General features: G+C 44.9%; 1 protein-coding gene across 10 annotated transcripts in view; it reads left to right on the top strand.

The window, feature by feature from the left end:
- The window catches only part of C6H11orf24 (chromosome 6 C11orf24 homolog), a 92014-nt gene that overhangs the window by 53688 nt on the left and 17130 nt on the right, over positions 1–21196 (top strand). For 4 of the 10 annotated variants that reach the window (XM_048949962.1, XM_048949952.1, XM_048949955.1 and 1 more), the window contains one exon: positions 9661–9790. The exons of 1 other annotated variant lie outside the window; for it this stretch is intronic. The gene's annotated coding sequence lies outside the window, so the exon portion shown is untranslated. Of the gene's footprint in view, positions 1–9660; positions 9791–12535; positions 12636–13271; positions 13374–17193; positions 18676–21130; positions 21182–21196 lie in introns of those variants that run through there. 5 more of the 10 variants (XM_048949953.1, XM_048949958.1, XM_048949961.1 and 2 more) reach the window with 5 other exon arrangements.

Below are 21196 nucleotides of genomic sequence, written 5' to 3' on the forward strand. Positions count from 1 at the left end.
TGTAGTAGTTACAAAATGAGAGCAAGATCTAGGTTTGGAGGCGTAGACTGTTTTCTAGGCAGGGAGCTATCTTGCCTCCTAAATCTCATGTGTAAACACAGCCCAGTCTGCAATGAAAGAGCCCACATGCTCCTCTATACATTATTCATCCATGAGGAGCCTCTGTTTATGCAGAGATTTCCAGCAGTCAGTTGTCCTTCCTAATCCAGCAACCAACACTGCAATCTGAGCTGTGTGGAAGGTTGTCTGTTGCTGTGACTGTTTCTATTGATGAAAGCTCCCTGCCTTAAGAGGGGCAGTGATTACCTGTAACACAGCACTAAGAAGAATGGTTCCAGGAGCAACTGATTACACCTGAGATTACAGCCAAGAAAACCTCGCAGGCTTGAGATCATGGGAAATCTGGGAATCTCTGACCTTGCACACTTTGCTCATTTCACTGTCAACTGATGCTAAATCCACACTAGTGAATGGCAAAGAAGGAAGAGGCTGGCTAGCAAAGAGTGAGTTTGATAGTATTGCTGCAGCCCTTCAAGCCATTCTGTTCTTCTCTGACAGCCACTGCGGTCCAGACCTGAGGAGGAGACCTTGCTAGCTGAGCTGGAACATGGGTTTTTTTCACATTGCTGCTGACTCGGCTCACCTGCAAGGTGAATTCTGAACTTGACCTATCCATTAATGTTTCCTTCGATGTCTGGGGAGGCAGAGGATGGGAGCAGACCATTTGTCACCTCCAAATCAGAAGAAACACTTTGAAAGGTTCACTTGGAAATTGGAATGTTCGTAGGTTAGAGGTCAAACTTTCAGCTGTTTTACCCTTGAATAATCTCATATGGGTTGTGGTTGGCATTGGCAGGAACCAGCAACCTGTAGTGCATATAGGCATGCTGCGTTATGCATCTGAAATGCATGGCCATGCATGAATATTGTCAGAGTCAGGCAGAAACAGCTGCAAAAACAGCACTGGGTTTGGATAGAATATGAAGTGACTCCATGGACCAATAAAGACATCAGGATGTGAGCTGCAATGGGGGGAGGAATTATTTCTGAGTGCACAACAAGACTTTTCTGTCACTGTTGGCTTTGGAGCTTTTAGCCCTTCTATGACAGTGAGTGCAGTTGTCAAAGTGTGGGTTAGATACCAATTGTAATTTGTGTACTAATATTTTCTAACCAAGAGAGAATTAATTAGGGATCAAATCACTGCTCTGCTCTACCTACACAATTTGTTGGATGCAGAGAGAGCAATAAAAGGCTTAGCTCAGCTGTGCCTTGATTGTGAAGGACTGGAGCCTTATGGAGTGGAGATGGGAAAACCTGGTTGGAAGGAGCCAGCTGAAAGCCTGGCTGGAGATTTCATTAAGTGACTTCAAGCCTTAGATGTCTGTAGAAGGTTAGGGAGTACAAAGGCATTCATACCAGGGATTGCTTCCCAATGGGGCTGCTGAGGTGTGGGAGCAGCATCTGCTTGCACTATCTGGAGGTACAGGGGAGCCCATTCTAGGCTGAAGTTGCTGCTTTTTGTTCAGGCCTGTGGAAGAGCCTCTGTGCCTTTCCACTTCCCTTTCATGTATGCTCACTTGCCTAATGCTGCTTTCTTCTGCAAACCGTTGGCAAAGTGAAACCAGTCTGAAAGCCCAGCTGGAAAAATATGGCCAATAACAATTTTAATTCTTATGTGATGAGCAATGTCTGCTGGCAGCTAGCAAGCTGTCGATGTCAAGCTAGCAGAAGTCAGAGAGGAGGCTGAATAATGCCATGCTCTGCAGTGACGTCAGCAGGTGATAATTCTGCAGCCTGAAAGTACTTCCCAATACAAGTTAAAATCATAACTCACCCTTTCTGGTGCTCAGTGGGTGGGCAACCATGGAGCTGGTCTTGGCAGCGGGGACTGCTGCCCAGTTATGCAGTGTGACTGAGATCCCAGGGTAGAGAGAACTGTACAGTCAGCTGAACAGAGAATTATTTAGCAATCAGTTAGTTTAGGTTTATCTGGCCATCCACAGTGACAGACTGTTTGTGTTGGCTCATAGATTCTACAGCCCTTTTAAAACTCTCACCTTTGTTAATAAATGTGCTAATCAGCTGGACTCCGAGGCTCCAAGCTGAAGGAGGATCTTGCTCTGAAAATTCTTTGCCTTGGAAATCTTATGGTATAAAGAAGTGAGATGGTGAGCAGGTGGAGAAAGCACAGAGAGCTGGGGCACAGTGAGGTGGCCCCAATACACTTTGCTGTGTTTGTATTGAGTGCCCATTCTCTGAGAACCAGGCATGTTGGAGGTACCTTTAACTGGCAGCTGGAGTCTCTCTCTGATCCCTTCAAAATGCTTGGCATGAAAGGTAAGTGGAAGATTACAGAAGAGGTCTGCAGCAGTGTTAGGAACTAAACTCAGATCCACTGAGTTTTGAATTGGTGTAGTGGGTACAAATTAAACTGTTTTGCTAATATCTGAAAATATTACAGTATTTACCGAGGCAGCTGTATTAACAAAGTCATCCACAGGCCTGAGGGGGCCACAAACAATTCAGAAAACCTTATATGTAGGCAGTTATCTTCACACATACCACAGAGCAGAGCTACCTGACTGAATTTGATTCCTAGTCCAAGTCCTGTGCATCGCTCAGGGTGTCATGTGATAGGTATTGGTATCTACTGTATCCTCTTCTCTCATGATATAAAATTACATGCAAATTCAGCATTGCACTATTTCAACACTGCTGGGACTGCAAGAAACATGGCATGGTAAAGGTACCCAAAGGAAAACAGTGGCCAGGCTAGAGTGGAGGTCAAGGGAATCTCACCACTGTGTTTCCATCACTCTGCCCTTCTCAGTGCTCTCAAGGTGAAGGTAGCCTCCATAAGAAAAAAAATGTAGAAACCTCCAGAGTCAGAACTACATCATATTGGATTTATGCCCAGAACTGCCCTATTATGCTGCTTTCAAAAGATAAGTCTATAGCAGTTGAGGTTTTATAATTGAGATCACCCCTGAAGCACACCTGCTGCTCCTGCAGCCTTGTAAAGGAACGGATATCATTGGAGTAAGCACAGGATCTGAGCAATGCCTTTCTTTGTGGAAGATACCCAGTGAGCACAGTGTTTTCCCTGGCTCTTGCAGAGGCTCTAGCCCTTTCAAAGGGAAAGCTGTGACCCATGGTAGTGACGCATGAACATGATCTGTGATAGGGACTTCGAAGGGTGCTAGCCCTCTATCGCAGGACCTTTCATTTCCCTTTCTGCACTCCAGTCTATTAAAATTACCAGAGAACATATTCTACTACAGGTAAGTTTCAAAACTACTAAAAATGGTTTGCAATCTGTTAAAAATCCAGGGAGTTTTCTCTAATAGTTTTGGTAATTGTTTAGGCTGTATGAAGTATTTTCTAACTTGTTTGGTCTGCTCAGGAAAGGCTGAGTGAACTGGGTCTGTTCAGCCTTGAGAAAAGGAGACTGAGAGGGGACCTGATCCAGGTCTATAAATATCTAAGGTGTGGGGGGGCAGAATGGCGAGGTGAGTGAGGCGAGTTTTCATTGGTGAGTGGAGACAGGACAAGGGGAAACGGCTGGAAACTGCAGCATAGGAAGTTCTGCACAAACATGCGCAAGAACTTCTTTACAGTGAGGTGACGGAGCACTGGAACAGGCTGCCCAGGGAGGTGGTGGAGTCTCCTTCTCTGGAGATGTTCAAGACCTGCCTGGATGCCGACCTGTGCGACCTGCTGTAGGGAACCTGCTTTGGCAGGGGGGTTGGACTCGATGATCTCTGGAGGTCCCTTCCAACCCCTACGATTCTGTGACTCTGTGATTCTGTGATTCAGATCTGACGTAGCTCGAGTGATGTAGCGAAAAACAATTGCTGCACTTAGTCATTAATGAATGGAGGGCCATATATCTCACTCATTCTGTTAATATGCTGCCAGCATATTAACATTAACATAGATAGGTATTTTCAGTATGTTAAGTTGTTACTCGGGGCGTTATGCAACCACTCCAGTTTTATAAGGTCTGCACCCAGTGCCGCCTTTATTCAAACAGCATGCTGAAAGCCTCAGATGGAGTGGAACTAAGGACCTCGTGCAGTGTCAGTGGTTTGTTCACATTGTTCTCTATGCCAACAGCTGTGAACATTTTGTATGGATAGAATTAGTGATGAAACTTCTGATGCTTGAGTTCTTTCTGATGGCCAAAGGATCAGAGAAGTGGCATTTGTCCATGTTGCTTCATACTGATAGAGAAAAAAAGCCTGCGAGTATATTTGTTTGCTTAAGGGTTTTTCTTTCCTGATGTGATTATGCTTTTTTTTTTTTTTTTTTTTTTTTTTCTGGGCTTTTGCAATACCAGAGATGTCAAATCCTCTTGTATTTCTCACTATTGATGGAATACTTGGAAGGTACCTAAGTGGAGACAAATGTACAGATATATCTCTGGACTATGAATATAATTGCCGGTTACCAGCCATGAATAATTCCCAGATTTCTCTTCCTGTGCTTTCCCTATAGACAACTCTAGGGTGTACAGACCTTTGATATGAGCTCCCAAGCCAGTAGCACCACCTGCTACTGCCTCACCTGCTGCTTTTTGTCTGTTGGCATGAAATGCCTGGCTAAGGTTACTGGCCCCAAGAACCCAACAGCTGCTGAACTGGATTATTATTTGCAAGAAAAGGAGCTAGGGAAATAGAGAGACTAGTCACTTACTTGGTGGTTTGGGGTTTTTTTTCCTTTAAATAGGGAAAAGTCATGAGGGTAAAAGGAAATAAAAGAAGCTTTGTTTGAATTGTCGGTTTTGTGTCCCGTTCCTTCATCCCTTTAGAGTAATCAATCCATACAGCTTCTGCCAGCCCAAAGCTTGTTCTTAGCACCTGATAAAAAAAGTTTTTCTTCTATGCCAACAGAGAATACAGCTGACTACAGTTAGTCAACATTCTTCATAAAAACAGGAATAGAAGACGCCATAGCATTTTATTGTGGACCTTGGCAGTGCTGTATGTAGAAGATAAAATCACATCAATCCTCACTCTTCCCCTCTAAATGCACCCCAAAGTTGTACTGGCTGTTTTTGCTAAGACTTTTGGAAGGCTCTCTGTGTTTGTATTCAGCTTTTATTTTATCACGTTTACCATATCCCTGTCTGAGACACATCCTGTGCCTTTCTCTACTTCAAACCTCTTGTAAGCTTGGACCAAAACTTTTTATTTCATGGTGTTTGTCCTTCCACATGGTTGTATTAGAAAGGACTTTGATTAAGTGGGCTTATGGCTAAGTAACCCAGATCCTGCCATGCCAGAGTGATGGCAGATACTCCCCTGTATTCAGTAAGATATTTTGCAGGACCTCACCTGGGAGTATGGCACTGCTCCTGGGCACAGCTGTTGGATGTAGAACATGATTATTATTATTTACATCCCTTTTTTCCCTCTCTATCATCTTTTATCTTCCTTAAAACAGAATTAGTCTGAGTACCACAGTGTTCCTGTGAGACTTGGAGCGGCAGTAAGAATAATTCTTATGGAACCATTCAACAGCTTCTACTTAAACTCTCCTTTCCTCTCTCCTCCCCATACCTGAAGACTCTTACTTCTCTCTTTAGCAGTTCCCCTCTCACCTCTAGCAAATACCCTTTGAGCAAGCCAACAGCACTGCTGAAGAGCGAACCTGTACAGAAGAGTTTCCACCCTTCTAGTTTAGAACTGAGGGATTACAAAAAGGCTCAGCCCAGAGCACCAGGCAGGAAGAGCTGTTGTAGAAATCAGTGGTCTCCAAAGTATGGTGCAGATATCCCAGGAGGTGCACAAGATGATCCATTGGGATGCAGGAAGAAAATATTAGAACATCGGGTGTACATGTATAGAATGTATAAACAGATAAATATACACATTTTGGGGCGGAATGCATGCTCAGTTTTTTTTTACTGATGGCAGCATTCAATCAAAAAGTCTAGCTATGACATTACCATGCTACACTGCCACAACAGACCTCCCCTTCCAGGCTGGCAGGGGTTTTGGGCTGGAATGGTAGAGCTAAAACCATTCAGGCAAGGAGCCAATAGGACCAGCAGTTTCAAGTCCAGTTTAAACCTAGATATAAACAGAACAGCACAGAGACAGGAGTGCCCCACATGAATAAAGAAATGACCATGTAAAGAGCTCTGATGGGCTGGTCTCTGCATAAATGCAAACTGCATTAGAGGGCTGGACAAGCAGAGCAAGTAGGGTTGACGTGATTCAGTGTTTGCCAAGCAGTTGTTGTTTTGAAGGGAGGCTGTGATGTCCTCAGCACAGAGGCTGACAGATGGTGATTTCTGTTTTAGTGAATGTGTCTTGGATGGACTGTCTTCCAATATAAGAACATACATTTTACTATCATTTAGGAAGCAAAATGTAGGCAGCATATAAAGAACAAGAGATATTTTGTTCCATTAACGTAGACACTTGCAAACTTTGTAGCGTGCTGTTGTGTTAGGCAGTGCTTCAGCATTCACTTTCAGCCTGTCATCTTAAAGAAAATAAAGCACTTGAAACAAAGGGCAAATATTTGCCTGCTGATAATTTAGGGACGTGGACATCTTATTTTTTTAAGAGAGAGTCTTGTTTTCTTTTGTGCTTTCTTTTTTTCTTCTTGCTAGAGCTGTCTAGACGTGTGATTTCAGGGTAGGAGAAGAACAGGACTCATTCCGGAGGGGCAGGAGAGCTGGAAGCCCCACAAATTTGCCCAGCACTGGCTTCGCTCCTTGACTCTCTACGCCCAGCGCCTCTTCCTGCCTCTCTGGGTTACGGGTGTGTTTCTCTGTCTCCGTATTGCCATCTACCGGTGAGACTGCCAAGAGGCCACCGGGTGTGACCAACCTCCTGCAGTTGAGGGAGGCTCAGCCTCAGTGTGAAGCACTGTACGACGTGGGGCACGTTCCCTACCGGCTGACGCTAGCAGGAGGGCCAGTGCCCCTCAGCTGTAGATGTGATGTGGCATATGCGTGGTTTGAACGTTGTTGTTCTGCTTCTGAGTGTGGAAGAGAACATGGAAGAAAGCCTGAAGCGATCCGAGTGAGTGCTGGTGTTGGGGCATTAGGGACCCAGTTCTCTGCCCCTCCTTTGGTTTTATTCTGCTATTATCAAAGTGGTGTGAGGGCCAGCTTCTATCAAAGATGTTAATTTTGGCTGACATGACTGCAGTAGGTTAATTAAGCAGAAAAAAAAAAAAGAAAAAAAAAAAGCAGTGAAGGGAAGAAGCTTTAACCCTTCTTGTTTCCTCACAAGCTCTTGAAAAGGGAGCTGGTCTCTGAGCCACCCTTGGATGTGTAACTGTCCCTCCTCGTCTGCCTGCTTTCCAGTCAGTCCTGCTCCTCAAGGGTGTTTGTGCAACCAGCTTCTACCATCCCACTCCTTCTTTGACTCTTTTAGCAGCCCTGGGATTCCCTAGATGAAGGCTGAGGAATCAACAGAGCTCTAGCAGGCCAGTAAGAAATGTCTGTTGGGGCATCTGGCACGGCCTCTATAATTGCTTCCTCCTGCTGCCCTTTCCCTTGCCAGCCCCAGGGTGGTTTCCGAATCTCCTTGCCTAGGATATATCCCCCACGTGGCAGGGGAAAATCCACAATCAGCTCCGTTAATGTTAAACAGATTACTTTCCCAAACAGTTGCCAGAACGTACGTTACTGGTTAACCACCCTCTCTTGCACTGGCAGTATCTGATGTCAGCAGCAGGATAAAGGCACTGCACAGCGCTGTTCCTTGTCTTCTGGTGGCACTGCACCATTCCCCATCTATAAAGAAGTAGGTGTTGGTGCTGCTGCTATTAGAGCAGCTACCCCATTCTTCCTCCATTGTTCAAACTGAGTGCGATTTGTTCGGGTTGTTTTATTTATTTGTTTTAAATAGCAACACAAAGAAAAAAAAAACATCAACTACAGCCTCTGCAGGCTTGTTAATACAGCCTTAGAGCTTGTCTGAATTCAGTCAAAAGGTTTGTTTTAAAATAACTTGGTTTTTTTTAGCACCACGTACCACACTGAGTTTTTTAATACAAAAATGATAAAACCTGAGGTGGAAAGATGGTGGTAAGAATGGTGTCTTGTAAAAATGCCTCTAGACATGAGGCTGGCAGCAGCACTGCCAGGCGTTGCTGGAATAATCTTTGTGTCTTTGAGTTACACAAGTAGCTACAGTGTCTTCATTCTGTGCCTGTCTAAGGCCAGAATGCTGGTGGTTCAATGGATGCCACTGTTAAGGCAGAGAGCAGAGAGAAAACAATTCAAAATTCATCAGCAAATGCATTGTCTGCACACAGACTGGTAAAAGCAAAACCTCTGCAGTACTGTTTACAGAGCATTCAGTCAGCCCCAGTTTCAACAGCACAAAATCCTCAGGTGCTCTTGGCATAGAATTAAGATCCTGTTCTGTGGTGTGAGGAGGAGGTTCGAAGCAAGAAACACATTTTCACTTGAATACATTACACTCCAAATCAGGTGATGTGCAAAGCCTGCTATTTGATTGGAGAGGGAGCTTGATTCCTTCTCACGGCTCTCCTCTTCTAGCAGGACAAACCCACCTTTCAGCAAAAAGAATCTAGGCTTAAATTCCAGGTTATTACTTTTAAGCACTTTAATCCCTCCAAGTCATAACTCCCCTCAAGAGGGCTATAGGCAAGGATGGGATTTGGTGACTTCTCTCATTACTTTGTTTCTCCTTCTGGCTGGATTCTCCCTGTTCTCTGCCATCCTTCTGAGCAACCACTTTTCTTACTGTTTGGATTTTTTCTTATATTTCTCTTCCACCCTTGCTTTCTGAAGGGATTGCCTCTTCTTCCCCAAAACACCCTTTGCATCATTTGGACATTCCTTCAACAAAGTGCATAGCTAGTGCATAGCATTCTGGCATGACTCAGAAGTCCTCATGGATGAGCTAAACACAGCAGTGCAGAAACCAGGTCAACAGCAGTTCTCATGAAAACTTAGCTATACTCCTGTCATGGCATTTCTGTTCTGCTTCTTTCCCAAACATTCTACTTCCATGTATGGCTACAGCAATCCCAGAAGGAAAGGTGTGCTTAAAATCCTAGTGTGGACAAGGCAGGTTGTATTGATCGGTCATGTTTTGCTTTCCTTTATGGAGAATTGATCAGTTTACACATTGAAAACATGTCCCTTCTCCTCTTCCACTGCCATCAATAAAGGCAAAACCTGTCTGCTTTGGACTGACATGCCACAGGTGAGCCATTCATTTGTACTCAGCTAAGAGATTTTCCAGGTTGTGGTAGCAGGGTGCTGTCATAGGACTGTGGTTAGAAACTTCTGTCTTATGCCCAAAGGCTGTGCTGGAAAAACAAAACACCAGGCATTGTGGGCTCTCTGGGCCTCGTTTTAAGTTGGTGGGTACCCCATTTCTGCCCTACCTCTTGCAATCCCTGACTGTTTAGAGCCCAGGCTTCCTCCACCCTTGGCCCACATTTCTCTTTATCTCTGTCAAAGGCAATGGGCCTTGCAAGGAACTGCATGTGAAAGCAATGCTAGTCAGCACCGAGAATGCTGGTTGGGTATTGGATGTTACAGCAAATTGTGTCATGTGTCAGGTTCAATATGTGTCTCTGATAATGCACTGCTAGAACTATCTTCTGTGCTGCTTCTGAGCTGTGAGGAGTTAATGCAGGCTTTCACTTGTGCTTCAGGGATTGCCATGGCTTCAGAAAGGCAGCACTGCTGGCAGAGCATGAGATCCATTTTTCATGATGAAGCTGCAGTAACATGATGCCAGTGGGACAACGGAGTTTGAACATAACTGGAGCATCCTGATGGGTTGTGAGTAATGTTATATCCATAGTTAAGTGAATGCACAGAGCCAATCTTTTTTAGCTGTTTGCACAGATTTAATTCTTCATAATAGCTCAAAATGCAATCATTTGGATGCTCTGTCACTGTGACCAATTCCTTAATTAGGTTAACATTGCTACAAACATGGTACTACATGAGAATCTTGGCTTTAAAATAAGTTTATGAAGAGTATTTTGAATTTTAATTATGGAACTTTAATTACAGAATTTGACTTCTAGGTAACTGCTTACAGTGGATGGAAACCCCTATGCTCAGATAGGAGGGGGTTAGCTCGCTGAAATTGCAATTTGCTTATCTGCATTTCCACTTGTAGGGACACTTGTTACATATTTTCACATTTCCCTGCAAACACCAAATCCATTTTGAAATGACAGTCAAGATTCTCATTCCTCTTGATTGAGAAAGCCAGAAGGTTCTGAAAAGACCCAACTGCAAGATCTGGTAAGACTCACAATTTGGTGGGACTGAAATCAAGGCAGTGCAAGTTGCAAGACTAGGAAGGAACTCCAAAGCATCACTATGGGCTTTTTTTCCTCTCCTCATAATGTGATTTTCATTAGTCATTTACTCAGCCTAGCAGATGCCAACATGAAAACTATGCAAAGAGCAAATCTCTTCCTCCAAGCGTAAATATTTATAGATCATATTCAGTGGTATTTAGGACTCTGCAAACATATTGTCAACAGTTCTAACCAGTCTTTTCCCTAATTGCTGCTTGAGAGTTGGCAGAGGCATGTCCTCTGTGCAAACATGGTTATAGGGAAAAAATAAAAAATGATAGCAGGCTAAATAAGTTTCTGGATAATTTGACTGGAGTTACACCAGAAGACAATATGGCCCACAGCAGGTTAAACTGTGGTACAGGAGCTTTTACATAATACACAGAGTGTCTGGTGGTCCCCGTGCCCCTAAGGGACAGCTCTCCTCCACAGGTCTGCCTTGGTACTGCACTAAAAGGGCCATAGTGTAGAGCAGGCAGGTTTAGCCTTCCACATGCTTGAAGGGATGTAATTCCACCTCTTCTTCGATGTAATAAGAAATGCATGACTATTTTTTGCATTGCCTCACGTGACGTTTATTTGAGTAATTCAGAAAAGCAAATATTCCTGATCCTAATCACCATCTGTTCTGAAAGAAAAGAAAAAAAAAAGAATATTTTTATTTCTTAAACACAGAATTGCTCTTTGGTCTCTCTCAGTCAGTGCAAAACCCTGAATGGGTTAACATCTAGGACATTACTTGACTATTGGAGCCATGTCTGTTTAAACTATGATCCTGAAGCCTTCCTTCCTGCACCTCCAGCCCAATCCCCTCTGACAGCATTTCAGTGCATCCCATAATCTCTGCTCTCCTGACAATCTATAATAAATACTAACCAACAGGAAAATCAGGAGTGGCTTAGCCCTCATTTATATGCTGTGAAAATTTGCTATCGCCAGCATGTCTCAGCACCCCAACCTTTCACAGGGGGCACATAAAGTTGCGAAGATCTTTAAACACCTTTCAAAATGATGTCCTCTGTGATACTCAAAAGAAACAGCCTGAGCAGCAGCAGACGTGCCCTGTGCGTGAGCAGGGCATGCTCATCATGGCACGACATTCTGTCCGTTTGCATGATCACAGCTTTTCTTCAGTACCTGTATTTTCCTATTCCACTTCTGGCCTTCTTCATACATTTGTTTTTGTTTTTGTTTTTGTCTTCTGAGACTGTTTCTATGAGAAATGCTCTTGTTCCCCACTACACCAACCCTAGAGGCTATGTGCTGCCCTGCTTTTCCTCCATCACTGTGTTTAGTCCTGTCAGATAATCTGCTCTACAGCACACAGTCCTTCCCCCCAGTTTCAGCTGTCTCTTTTAATTCTCCTGAATAACTGAGTTTCTTCCTTCCTTCCTCCTTCCCTGGGAAAGAGGGGAAGGAATATTTCAGTATATGTCAGTATCTTACACGGAAGATGGAATGATCCGTCTATACAATAGATGCAGGCAGACATGTTTTAAATTGAGTCCTAAACGTGGAGCTCTGCATTTCATCTGTTTTTAATTATCTGATGGTTCATGGTATCAACTCCTCCTCCTCATTGCTCACTTATAAAAGAAAATTTGCATTCTAAAATTACATCAGAATGCGTGAATGGTTTCAGCATCACTGTCATTTATGGCAATTAGCAGCTGAAATCTTCATTGATTTGAGGCATCAGGGGCTCCTTCTTCACCTCATCAACGGCACAAGCACAGAACAAAGCACAATGCAATACCGACTGTGCCTCTGTACACATAGCTGACCCCTGCACCGCTTTTTGAAGACAATCTGGAAACAACCCGAAGTCGCTGAACGCAGGAGGGAGACAGCTCTAAATCGAGCACCTACAGCTTAGAGGAAGCTGTGCTCGTGCCATGTCACGGTGCCGGCTGCAACTATGCAGCGCTGCTCACACGACACCGCCTATACAGACCCCAGCACGCAGCCCGGGCGCAGGCAGCCCGCTGCCGCCCGCTACGCTCCGCATACGTCACTTCCGCAGACGCGTGGCTCTCTCCGCTCGTTGTTTCCGGCGTGAGCCGCTCCGCCTGCGCAGCGGAGGCTCCTCCCCACCGCTACAGAATGGGGCGTGGCTAGAGGAAGGGGGCGTGGTCATGGCTGAGGAGGCGGGGCCGAATGCCGACGGGCCAATGGGAAGAGAAGAGGGGCGGGGGCAGATGCGGTAGTGGGGCGGGGCGCGGCCGAGGCATGTGGCGGGGCGCAGCGGCTCGGGGTCGCGGTCCTTCCCCCGGGGCAGTGCTAGCGCCGGCTATGCGGCCGTCTTCGCCGGGGTGAGTGTCTCTTCCGGTCCGATGCCGGGCTCCTGGGCCTGAGGGAGCGAACCGCGGGCGGCGGTGGGACCGCTGGGGAGGGCCGGTGTCGGTTGCTCGTCCTGCGGGGCTGGAGGGGACGCGACGTGCGTGGGGAGCGGGGAGCTACTGGGGTGGTCGGGGGAGATGCGGCCCCGCGTGTGTGGAGGGCTGGGAACGACCGACACCGGCCTCAGTGCTCGGGTAGAGGGCAGCTGCCGCGGGTCGGGGCGCCGGGACATCGCGCTCAGACCTAACTGTGTTCTGGGGGAGCTCGGGAGCGGCGGTGCTTTCTTGGTAACCTCTCTTTGTCCCGTGTGACTCCTAAGCCTACCCAGCGGTTCCTCTGGTTGTCCCGTAGACCGTCCCCGACTTGAGGTGGCAGTGATGCTTGCAAGAGGTTGAAGAGATGTGCCCAGGCACCTCCTGTCTGAATAAATAATGCAGGCTGTGTGGAACTGCGATCACCTTTGTAAGCGCTTGTAAGCGCGTTCCACTTTGGCGTCCTAATGGAGTCTCTTATCTCTTCATACCTTACAGGAAGGTTCTCAGCAGGCTTAGCTGTCCCCTGGGCATTGCTGTGGTGCAGGAAGGAGGCTCTGAGTTCCCAGTGCAGCATCCTGGGGGCTGGGGTCAGGGCATCCCCCAGCACCTCTCTTCAGTCTCCCAAACTTTGTCTTGTAGGAAGACAAATCCTGTCTCAGTGTCCTTTTGCACAGGGTGGGTAGATGCCTGTGCATTGGCTGACTCACTGCATTGGTCGTGCAGCAGCACTCTTTCCCAACTAGCTGAGTTACTTGGCTGCTTATCGAAGGCACACCATGGAAGCATCGACCCTCCCTGCCTGAGCTAACCTGCAGCCTTGTTGAGCTGGATGAACTCCCTGATAGCGAGCACCATGCACCCTTTATATCTCAGAGGCTTGTGGCTGGTTGACAGTGAGTCTATGAGGTCTGTGTTGATGTGGTGTCTCTCTCAAGAGAGTGTGCACTTCCCTGTTAATCCCATTCATTCACCATAATCATCAGCTATCGGTATGTTAGTGCAGTCCATTACATAGTAATGGGTGGTTTACAAGGGATCTTTCCATTTTTATTAGCTTTCATGTCTAAAGTAGATCAGTGCACTTGCTGTGTGCATATCCTGCTTGGTTATTGTTGAAACGCATCATACACATTTACAGGCACAGATCCTTTTTGTATTTTAATGGGGAAAAAGTTTGGACTACGTGTCCCTTAACTTGTAGGTGCAGGCATCTTTGTTTTTTTGTTCTAGTTGTAAATTCCCTGCTGGATTTGTGAAATCATCTGCCAGAAAGCAGACTTTGCATCTGGTTATCTGCTAATGAAATTCTAATTGGAACCTCTGTGCAACCCGCAGCCTCAGTCTTCCAAATGAAGTCTCCTGGCGCAGACTTTTCAAAGGTGATAAAAGTAAATTTGCAACTGAAATTTCAAGCTTCAGTGATGAAAACTGTCCATGCTGAAGGCCTGATAATGTATTTTAAAATCTCTTGCTGGGCAGCCTGGATTATAAGGCAAGTGCCCTTTTAAATGTAATAGCTGCCTTCTTCAGCAGCGGGTGACAAAGTTTTTAAAGGAAAATGTTGCAGGGATGTTAGAGAATGGAGAGATTTGGTTTAGGTGGTGTGTGCAGGGAATGTCCAAAACTTTGCCTGATGAAACTCTGAAGAATGGATTGGTTTGGGGTAGGTTTTTGCCTCCCTTGGTCCCCGGATGGCCCATAGGAAACTTTTTTTTTAGTACACAGTCCTGCTGACATCTTCCTGTGCTCTGGTGTGTAGCATTAAGCAAACACATGTCCTGTGTACTGTCATTCACACTTGAACCAGTTTCATAAATGGAAAGCACTATAAAGCAAGCCCAACAAGAGTTCACGCCAGTGTGTTTAAAGTAAGAAATGAGCATGGAAGTAGGAGGAATGAACCTGAAGCTGTGTGTTCATACACCAGAGAAGCAGGTGTGTGGCAGAGGCTGCTTCATCCTGGTTGATGTGCACGTTGTGGGCTTGGAGCAGTGCTGTGCTTGGTGTTAAAGTATTTGGTGTTCCCTTTACAGGTATGCTGCAGCCCTTCTGCTCTGACCTGTTACTGGGTTGGAAATCTGCTGTCATGGCCGTGTTCAGCCAATGCGCTGTTTTAGTTCATCCTTCCCCTTGAGCTGTTACTTGAGGTTTGGTACAAACTCCTAACATTAAGAGCAATTATGCAATGGGAAAGCTGAAGAACCCACTGCTTCCTCCTTCAGCGCTTCTGTGCAGATCCTCAACTGCAGCAAGTTGCTACAGCTGCTGTGCAGAACCATGGCAGCCCATGCCAGCTGACTGCCCGCCCTTTGAAAGGCTTCCATCAATGCCAGGTGACTTTTTGAAGGGGATGTTCATCCCATTAACACATGTACCTGGCACAAAGTTTATTTCTTTGGCAGGTGAGAGAACCCCCGCTCTGCACAGTGATTGCTGGATGGAATTTTAGGTTTGTGCTGTGCTGGAAGCCAAACTGTGTGTTCTTAGCTTGGAGAGGTTTCAGTTCATTCTGATTCATGATAGCCACCCTGCTACTGATACCCTGCGTGTTCAGGATGTTGAGGATAGCTCCCAAAGGGCTGTTGAGTTTGTTGGCTGGAAAGCCAAGAAGTCTTCCAAGGTTAACTGTGCGATATTCCTTGAGTCTATTCTGAACAGCACGGAATTTACAAGCACTTCATGCTTTTTTTTCCTCCTATCTGTCATGTTGCTTTGGACTGAATTTACCATTTTCATTTTGTGAACGAGATTTGGAGGAATTAGTGAAGCTTGTGAGTTTGACAGCTGTAGTTGTAAGGATGCTGCTGGCACTATGGGCATGACAGCGATGCTGGAAATGAAACTGGCAGAAGCTAGCTGTGTGCTGTGCAAATGTCACTCACAGCTCCTCCAGCTCTTGGCTGCTGGTACTCCAAGAAGGCTGCCTCGCAGGTGGCATAGGGTAGTGCCTGCAATAAAGTGTCCTTGGCCAAGTGCTGTCGCCTTCCAGTGGAGTCCATGCTGCAGGGCTGTGTGCCTTGGGTTTGGCATTACCTTGGGTAGGCCTGTAATGAGGCCTCCTCAGGTCCATTTTGAATTCAGGCAGTGCAGGTGCCAGAAGTCCTGGCAGCTTTTTTACTACCTTTGATGGCTTTGCTTTTCTCTGCTGCTGTGGGCTTTGCCTCTGTGATCTCATTTTGACTTTTGGTGCTGAGAAGTGGAGGTGCTGTTGCACTGCCACAGCTGCTGCTGAATGTCACCGGGTGGGACTGTTGGGTCACCTTGACAGGGGAGGTTATCAGTGTACAAATGCCATATTTCTTCTCCTCCGAACCCTCTTCACAGCCATCACTGCTTCTTCTAAGGACAACCCTCTTCCTATGCCTGTTAGGTGGATGTGCATTGGAGTGACTCATCAGCGTGACAGGCCTTGCTGAGTCCTTTAGACAGACTGCTGTGTGGTACAAAGCATGACAGGGAACACTTGCCTGGCTTGGTATGTGGGAGATGCATCCTTGTACCAGTGGAGAGGATGAACTGCAGAAGGAAGGCATTGGGATTGCCTTCCTGAAGTGCCAGGGAGATGATGCTCAGCATGGAGAAGTGCTTGGGCAGAAGATCTTCAGCATACGCTTCAGACAGAGAAAATAGAAGGGTTTAAAATTTGCTTGAAATAATAATAATAAAAGTTAGAGAAGAAAATTCGGTGAAACAGATGAATGTTCTCATTGAATTCTGTGTGTATATTTGTGTTAGATTTATATTTCTTGGGCATGGGGAGGATTTTGCACTGCTTTAAATAAATCTGGCTTTAAATCCACTTACTTAAACTCCGAATACAACTTGTATGTGAAGACCAGGCTGAAATCTCATTAAATTTAATAGGATTAAGCATGTTCCTTAGCCCAGTCGTCTTCTCTATCTTTCTTTGTTTGGCTTCTCTGTATTAAATAGCAGGATAAACCTCTGTGCTCAGGATAAACCTCTGTGCTCTACCATCTCTTTGGGAAAATGCTTTGACAGTCTCAGGGGAGTGGTTGCATACAATCATATTTTACACTTTTTTTTTTTTTCCCATGCTTTCAGCTGTAGTCATTTGTATGCTGGCTTTTACTGGCTTTTGCTTCTTTTAAAGGCCTGAGAACTCTTGACAGCAAGTCCTGGTTACAAATGATTGTGTGATTTCTACCCTCAGTATGGTTTCTACAGTGAAACAAGTCCATTAGATGGGGAACTCTGGCCAGTTCCTCTTACAGCTATAGGCAGACTGTTCAGTCTTCCCGTGCCTCCTGCTCCACCCCATGAGATAAGGGATGACCAATCCATCCTGGCTCTGCTCTTCTGAACTGATGCAGTGTTGGCTGTAGGCTGACCTGTGTTACAAAGATGACCTTTCTGTACATGTATGTGCTGTGTGTGGAAACCATTTATGGTATCTGCTTCTCTTTTTGCTGGATTAGTGCCCTCTCTGAGAGGGGGGGGGGGGGGGGAGGTATCTGGACTTAGGTTCCTATATCTACTCAAAATGGAGAGCCTGTTGGAAAATGCCATGGAAGATCTCTCTAATTTCTCACCCAATGACAAACAGGAGGTGGACTTACTTAGCAAGTAGAGGATGAGGCTTTCTAATGGTTGAGAAATGTCCAATGATAAGTTAAAATTCCCCACATTGGAGCAAAGAGCATCCCTATTTTTTCCCTAGTTATCTACTGACTGTCTTCTGATTTTTGGCCTAATTGCTAACTTAATAAACAGAAAGTGTTGCTGTAAACATTTTTATGCTTTTCTCAATGGTGCTGATTCAGGACTTTTCTTTCCTCAGTTTTCTCTTAGGTTATCATGTCCTTTTGTTTCTGAACAGAGTCTCAGCTGATCTGGAAAAAATGATGTTGTCTCTAGGATTGTTCAGTAACTTCTCTGAATCTTTATCTGAGTTTTTGTCACTCTTTGACCTGAAGAAGCTTAATAACAGAGCAGTGTGCCTTCCTGTCCTTTCTCCTTTGGAACATCTTAAATTTTTTTAGTTCCCATGTAATGAATAGCTTCGGAGACTTCTCAGATATCAAAGACAATTTCCTGTTACAAAAGCTGTGCTAACTCTTCCTGAAGCCTTGAAGCCAGATGTAATTATTTTGGGTGTTGATTTTCATCTCTGCAGAGAGTCACCTACAATTTGTATTTGCTGCATAGATATGGCAAGACCTCTGTATTCTGGCTGTGGTGACCATCTCTGAGATTCCAGACTGTTGGAGCAGGCATGTGCCGTGGTTGAAATCATGCTTTTGTCAACATCTGCTGTGTATGTGTCTCAGGTGAGCTTATTTTAGACAGTGAACCCAGTAAGAGAACTTGTCTAGAATGGTTTATGCTGAGTTGTTAGGATGGTGCCATGTTGATCCATACCCTTGGGCAACTTTGTCGGCCAGCAAGGATCTATGTGGACTGGTGGTGCCCACTATGTTGAAGTGCAAGCAGCTTCATCTCTGATGAAGGAGAAAATGTTGACTTTTTTGTTGAGTTTTGGTTAAAGGAATATTGATATGGAAGTGCAATATCATCAGCCTGCCAGCAGTTGTGTGACTTCATTTTGTGTAGGTCACAAGTTCCATTGGTTCTGCTAGACTTACTCTCTCATGCATGAAGTTATTTGTTTAACTTTGTATGTTTGAAGAACTGGTGCTGAAGGCAGGTAGCTGGCATGGAAACACCCGATAACTTTCTTTAGGGTCACTTGCTGCTTGAATTTTAAAGAAGCACATAGCCTGCATGGATCTGTAACACAGATGGCTTCGCTGCCAGATGGAAGTAGGGTTGCACAGTACTGAGTTAATTTCTATTTTAGAGAGCAGCTTTTGACTGGATCGGGTGTATTTGTAGATTCCCACTCGTTCTTCTGTCTGTTGTGAAGGGAGTTTATTGAACTCAGAAATCTCGTTATATCCAGAAGTTGGATTTGTGTTTCTGTGGCTGCTGCTTTGAAAAACTGCCCTTAAAAATGGTAAGTACTGTCAGTGGTGGTAGAAGACCCTTGTGTACAATACTTGTTAAATATATACCATGTTGCACCCAAAGTATGCATGCTTACAGCTGCTCCTGAGCAGGATGCAATGGAGTCTATTCAGTGAACATTCAGCTGTAACAGAAGTGTATTTCCTGTATTGATTACCCATCTTCATAAGGGATATCTGAATGAGAGTTTTGGAATAAAATGGAAATAGAAAGTGCTAATGGGATGGGGGCTGTTCTTTCTCTGCCTTGCTGCTGTAAGTCTTGGTGCTATTAGCACGTTGTTCCTTTTGCTTTGTATGTTCTACACTTGGTCTTTGACCCCTCTGAAACTGGAAGCAGATGTAATGCAAAGCAGAGTGGGCAAATGGTCCCCTGGGGGTTGACTGGGAACTGAAAACCATTCTGTTAAATGAGCTTTTAGTTTATTACATGTCTTGGAATAAATCCATTGATTTGCAGAAATGTACTGTTATCAAAGGTTCCTTCCAGCTTTAAAGTACCTGCTCCACAGTTGTGATCCATTAGGTATATCCCACAGTACACTCAAGCATTCACGTTTACAGTTGCTACCACTGAACATATCCAATGAACACAGGGCTGATGCTGGATTTCCTATAGCAGCGATTCATCTTCATGACTGGATGTAAAAGAGAATTTGTAAATACAATTCACGCACAAAGTTGTTTACTGTGTTTATGTATTTCCTTACGTATATTGCCACTAATAACAAGATGAAGGTGTTGAATGAGCAAAGATGTTAGAACTAAGTGTAAACAGTAAAGTGAAGCATGTCCTATCTATTCTACATTCAAATAAAATGTACCTTCTTCTGGTACCATGAGAGGTTTAGTAGGACTTCATCCTTGATAGGTTGGGTCCTGCTGTGTAAATCTAAAGGCAGATTTCTGTGAAAGGTCAAAGTGCATCTTTTAAAGAAGTGCTTCAGCATTCAGTCTACCTGCCTGCAGTGAGTAGATTGACCTAGGTCTACGTGCTGGCCTCAGGGCTGGGTTTTGTCTGTAAAAATACAAACTTCAGAATTACAGAAGTTTTACCATTAGCTGCATTTTACTGAATCAAGGAAACATGCATTGGTGCCAGCTCACCTTGTGTATCTGTTCCTCAGCTGGTGCAACTCTGATGCAACTCACTGCTGCGTTGTGCATGGCTGAACAATCTGTAATGGGAGCAAGAGCTGCCAAGAGGGCAGGGGTGGATTTGTGAGCGGAGGTCATGAGAACCATTTGGTGAGACTTCCCAGCCCATGAGCTGAATTTGTCTGATATGTAGTTCTGAGGCTCTTTCACTTGCTTTGAGAAGGAGAAGCATTGTTCCTCAATGTTGACTGCCTATATCCTCACTCATCAATATTTATAGCCTCTTCTCATTCCAGGTTTGCAGATACTCCTACAGCAAACTGATTTTGGAGCAAAGGCAGCATTTGGAAGGCAGGAGGTACACGTTAATTCAAATGCAAATTATTTAATTCTTGGCATGCCACTCGCTATGTGTTTGATTTTATTCAGTTGCAGCCTGTTCCACTTGTTGATTCTTGGCTTATAATGGCCTTGGGCTATTACAGATGGAATTAGACAGGTTCATATTTGATTAGGCTGGAGCTGAATTCTTCTGAACATCGTTCAGCATATTGACAAGAGTGACAGGAGATCCTAGTTGATCTAGCAGTATGTATCTCTGTTTATTGCAGGGGAGACTGGCTAGATGACCTTTAAAAGGTCCCTTCCAACTCAGATGATTCTACATGTAGTGTGACTTTCACAGGTTTGTCCTTATTTCTGTTTTTGTTGTCCATGCTTGGGCAGCTTATGTCTGACAGTCTCTTGGCTCAGATAATTAGTGCATGCTGACCTGAGTCAGGGCTGTTCTTGTTATTCTTTTTGTATTTCTAGTCCAGTGTTCCCCTTGTTACAGAATACCTTTGGCATAAAAATCAATGGCTAAGACTTTTTAAGGGGTTCAGTCTGTCAGCTGTTTTTCACAGTTCACAACATCTGGAAGAGTGGGACTAAGCACCTACTGTAGCTACCAGTCCAGGTGTTATAAATTGAGAGAGGACTTATAACTCAGAGATTTCAGTTTTAGAAAAACAAACACATGAAAGGATGAGTATCCCTGTGCATAATCAATGAATATAAAGACATTACAATTATGAAATAAATCAGAGACTTTAGCTAAGTAAATTATAATAATAAAAAGAGAATAGATAGAAAGCTTACCCATGTCCTGGGGCCACTGCAAAACTCAAGAAGAAGGATCTCCAGAAGAGATCCTTCCTTACTGGTAGTCAGCTCTTAAATGGGTCTAGGAGAGGTACAGCCAGGCTCACCCCTTCCAGCAGCACAGGTGAATTGCCTTCACCTGTGCTCCCGAGGCTGACTTGGTGCTCGCCTCAGGTGATCAATCAGAGGTTCAGGCCGTGATTCAGCAGTTCCCATGCACCCTGAAAGGGATGTTGGCAAAACTTGGAAATGAAGGTGGTGTCTTATTTG

The sequence above is a fragment of the Lagopus muta genome, chromosome 6 (assembly GCF_023343835.1).
Source record: "Lagopus muta isolate bLagMut1 chromosome 6, bLagMut1 primary, whole genome shotgun sequence".
Lineage (NCBI taxonomy): Eukaryota > Metazoa > Chordata > Aves > Galliformes > Phasianidae > Lagopus > Lagopus muta.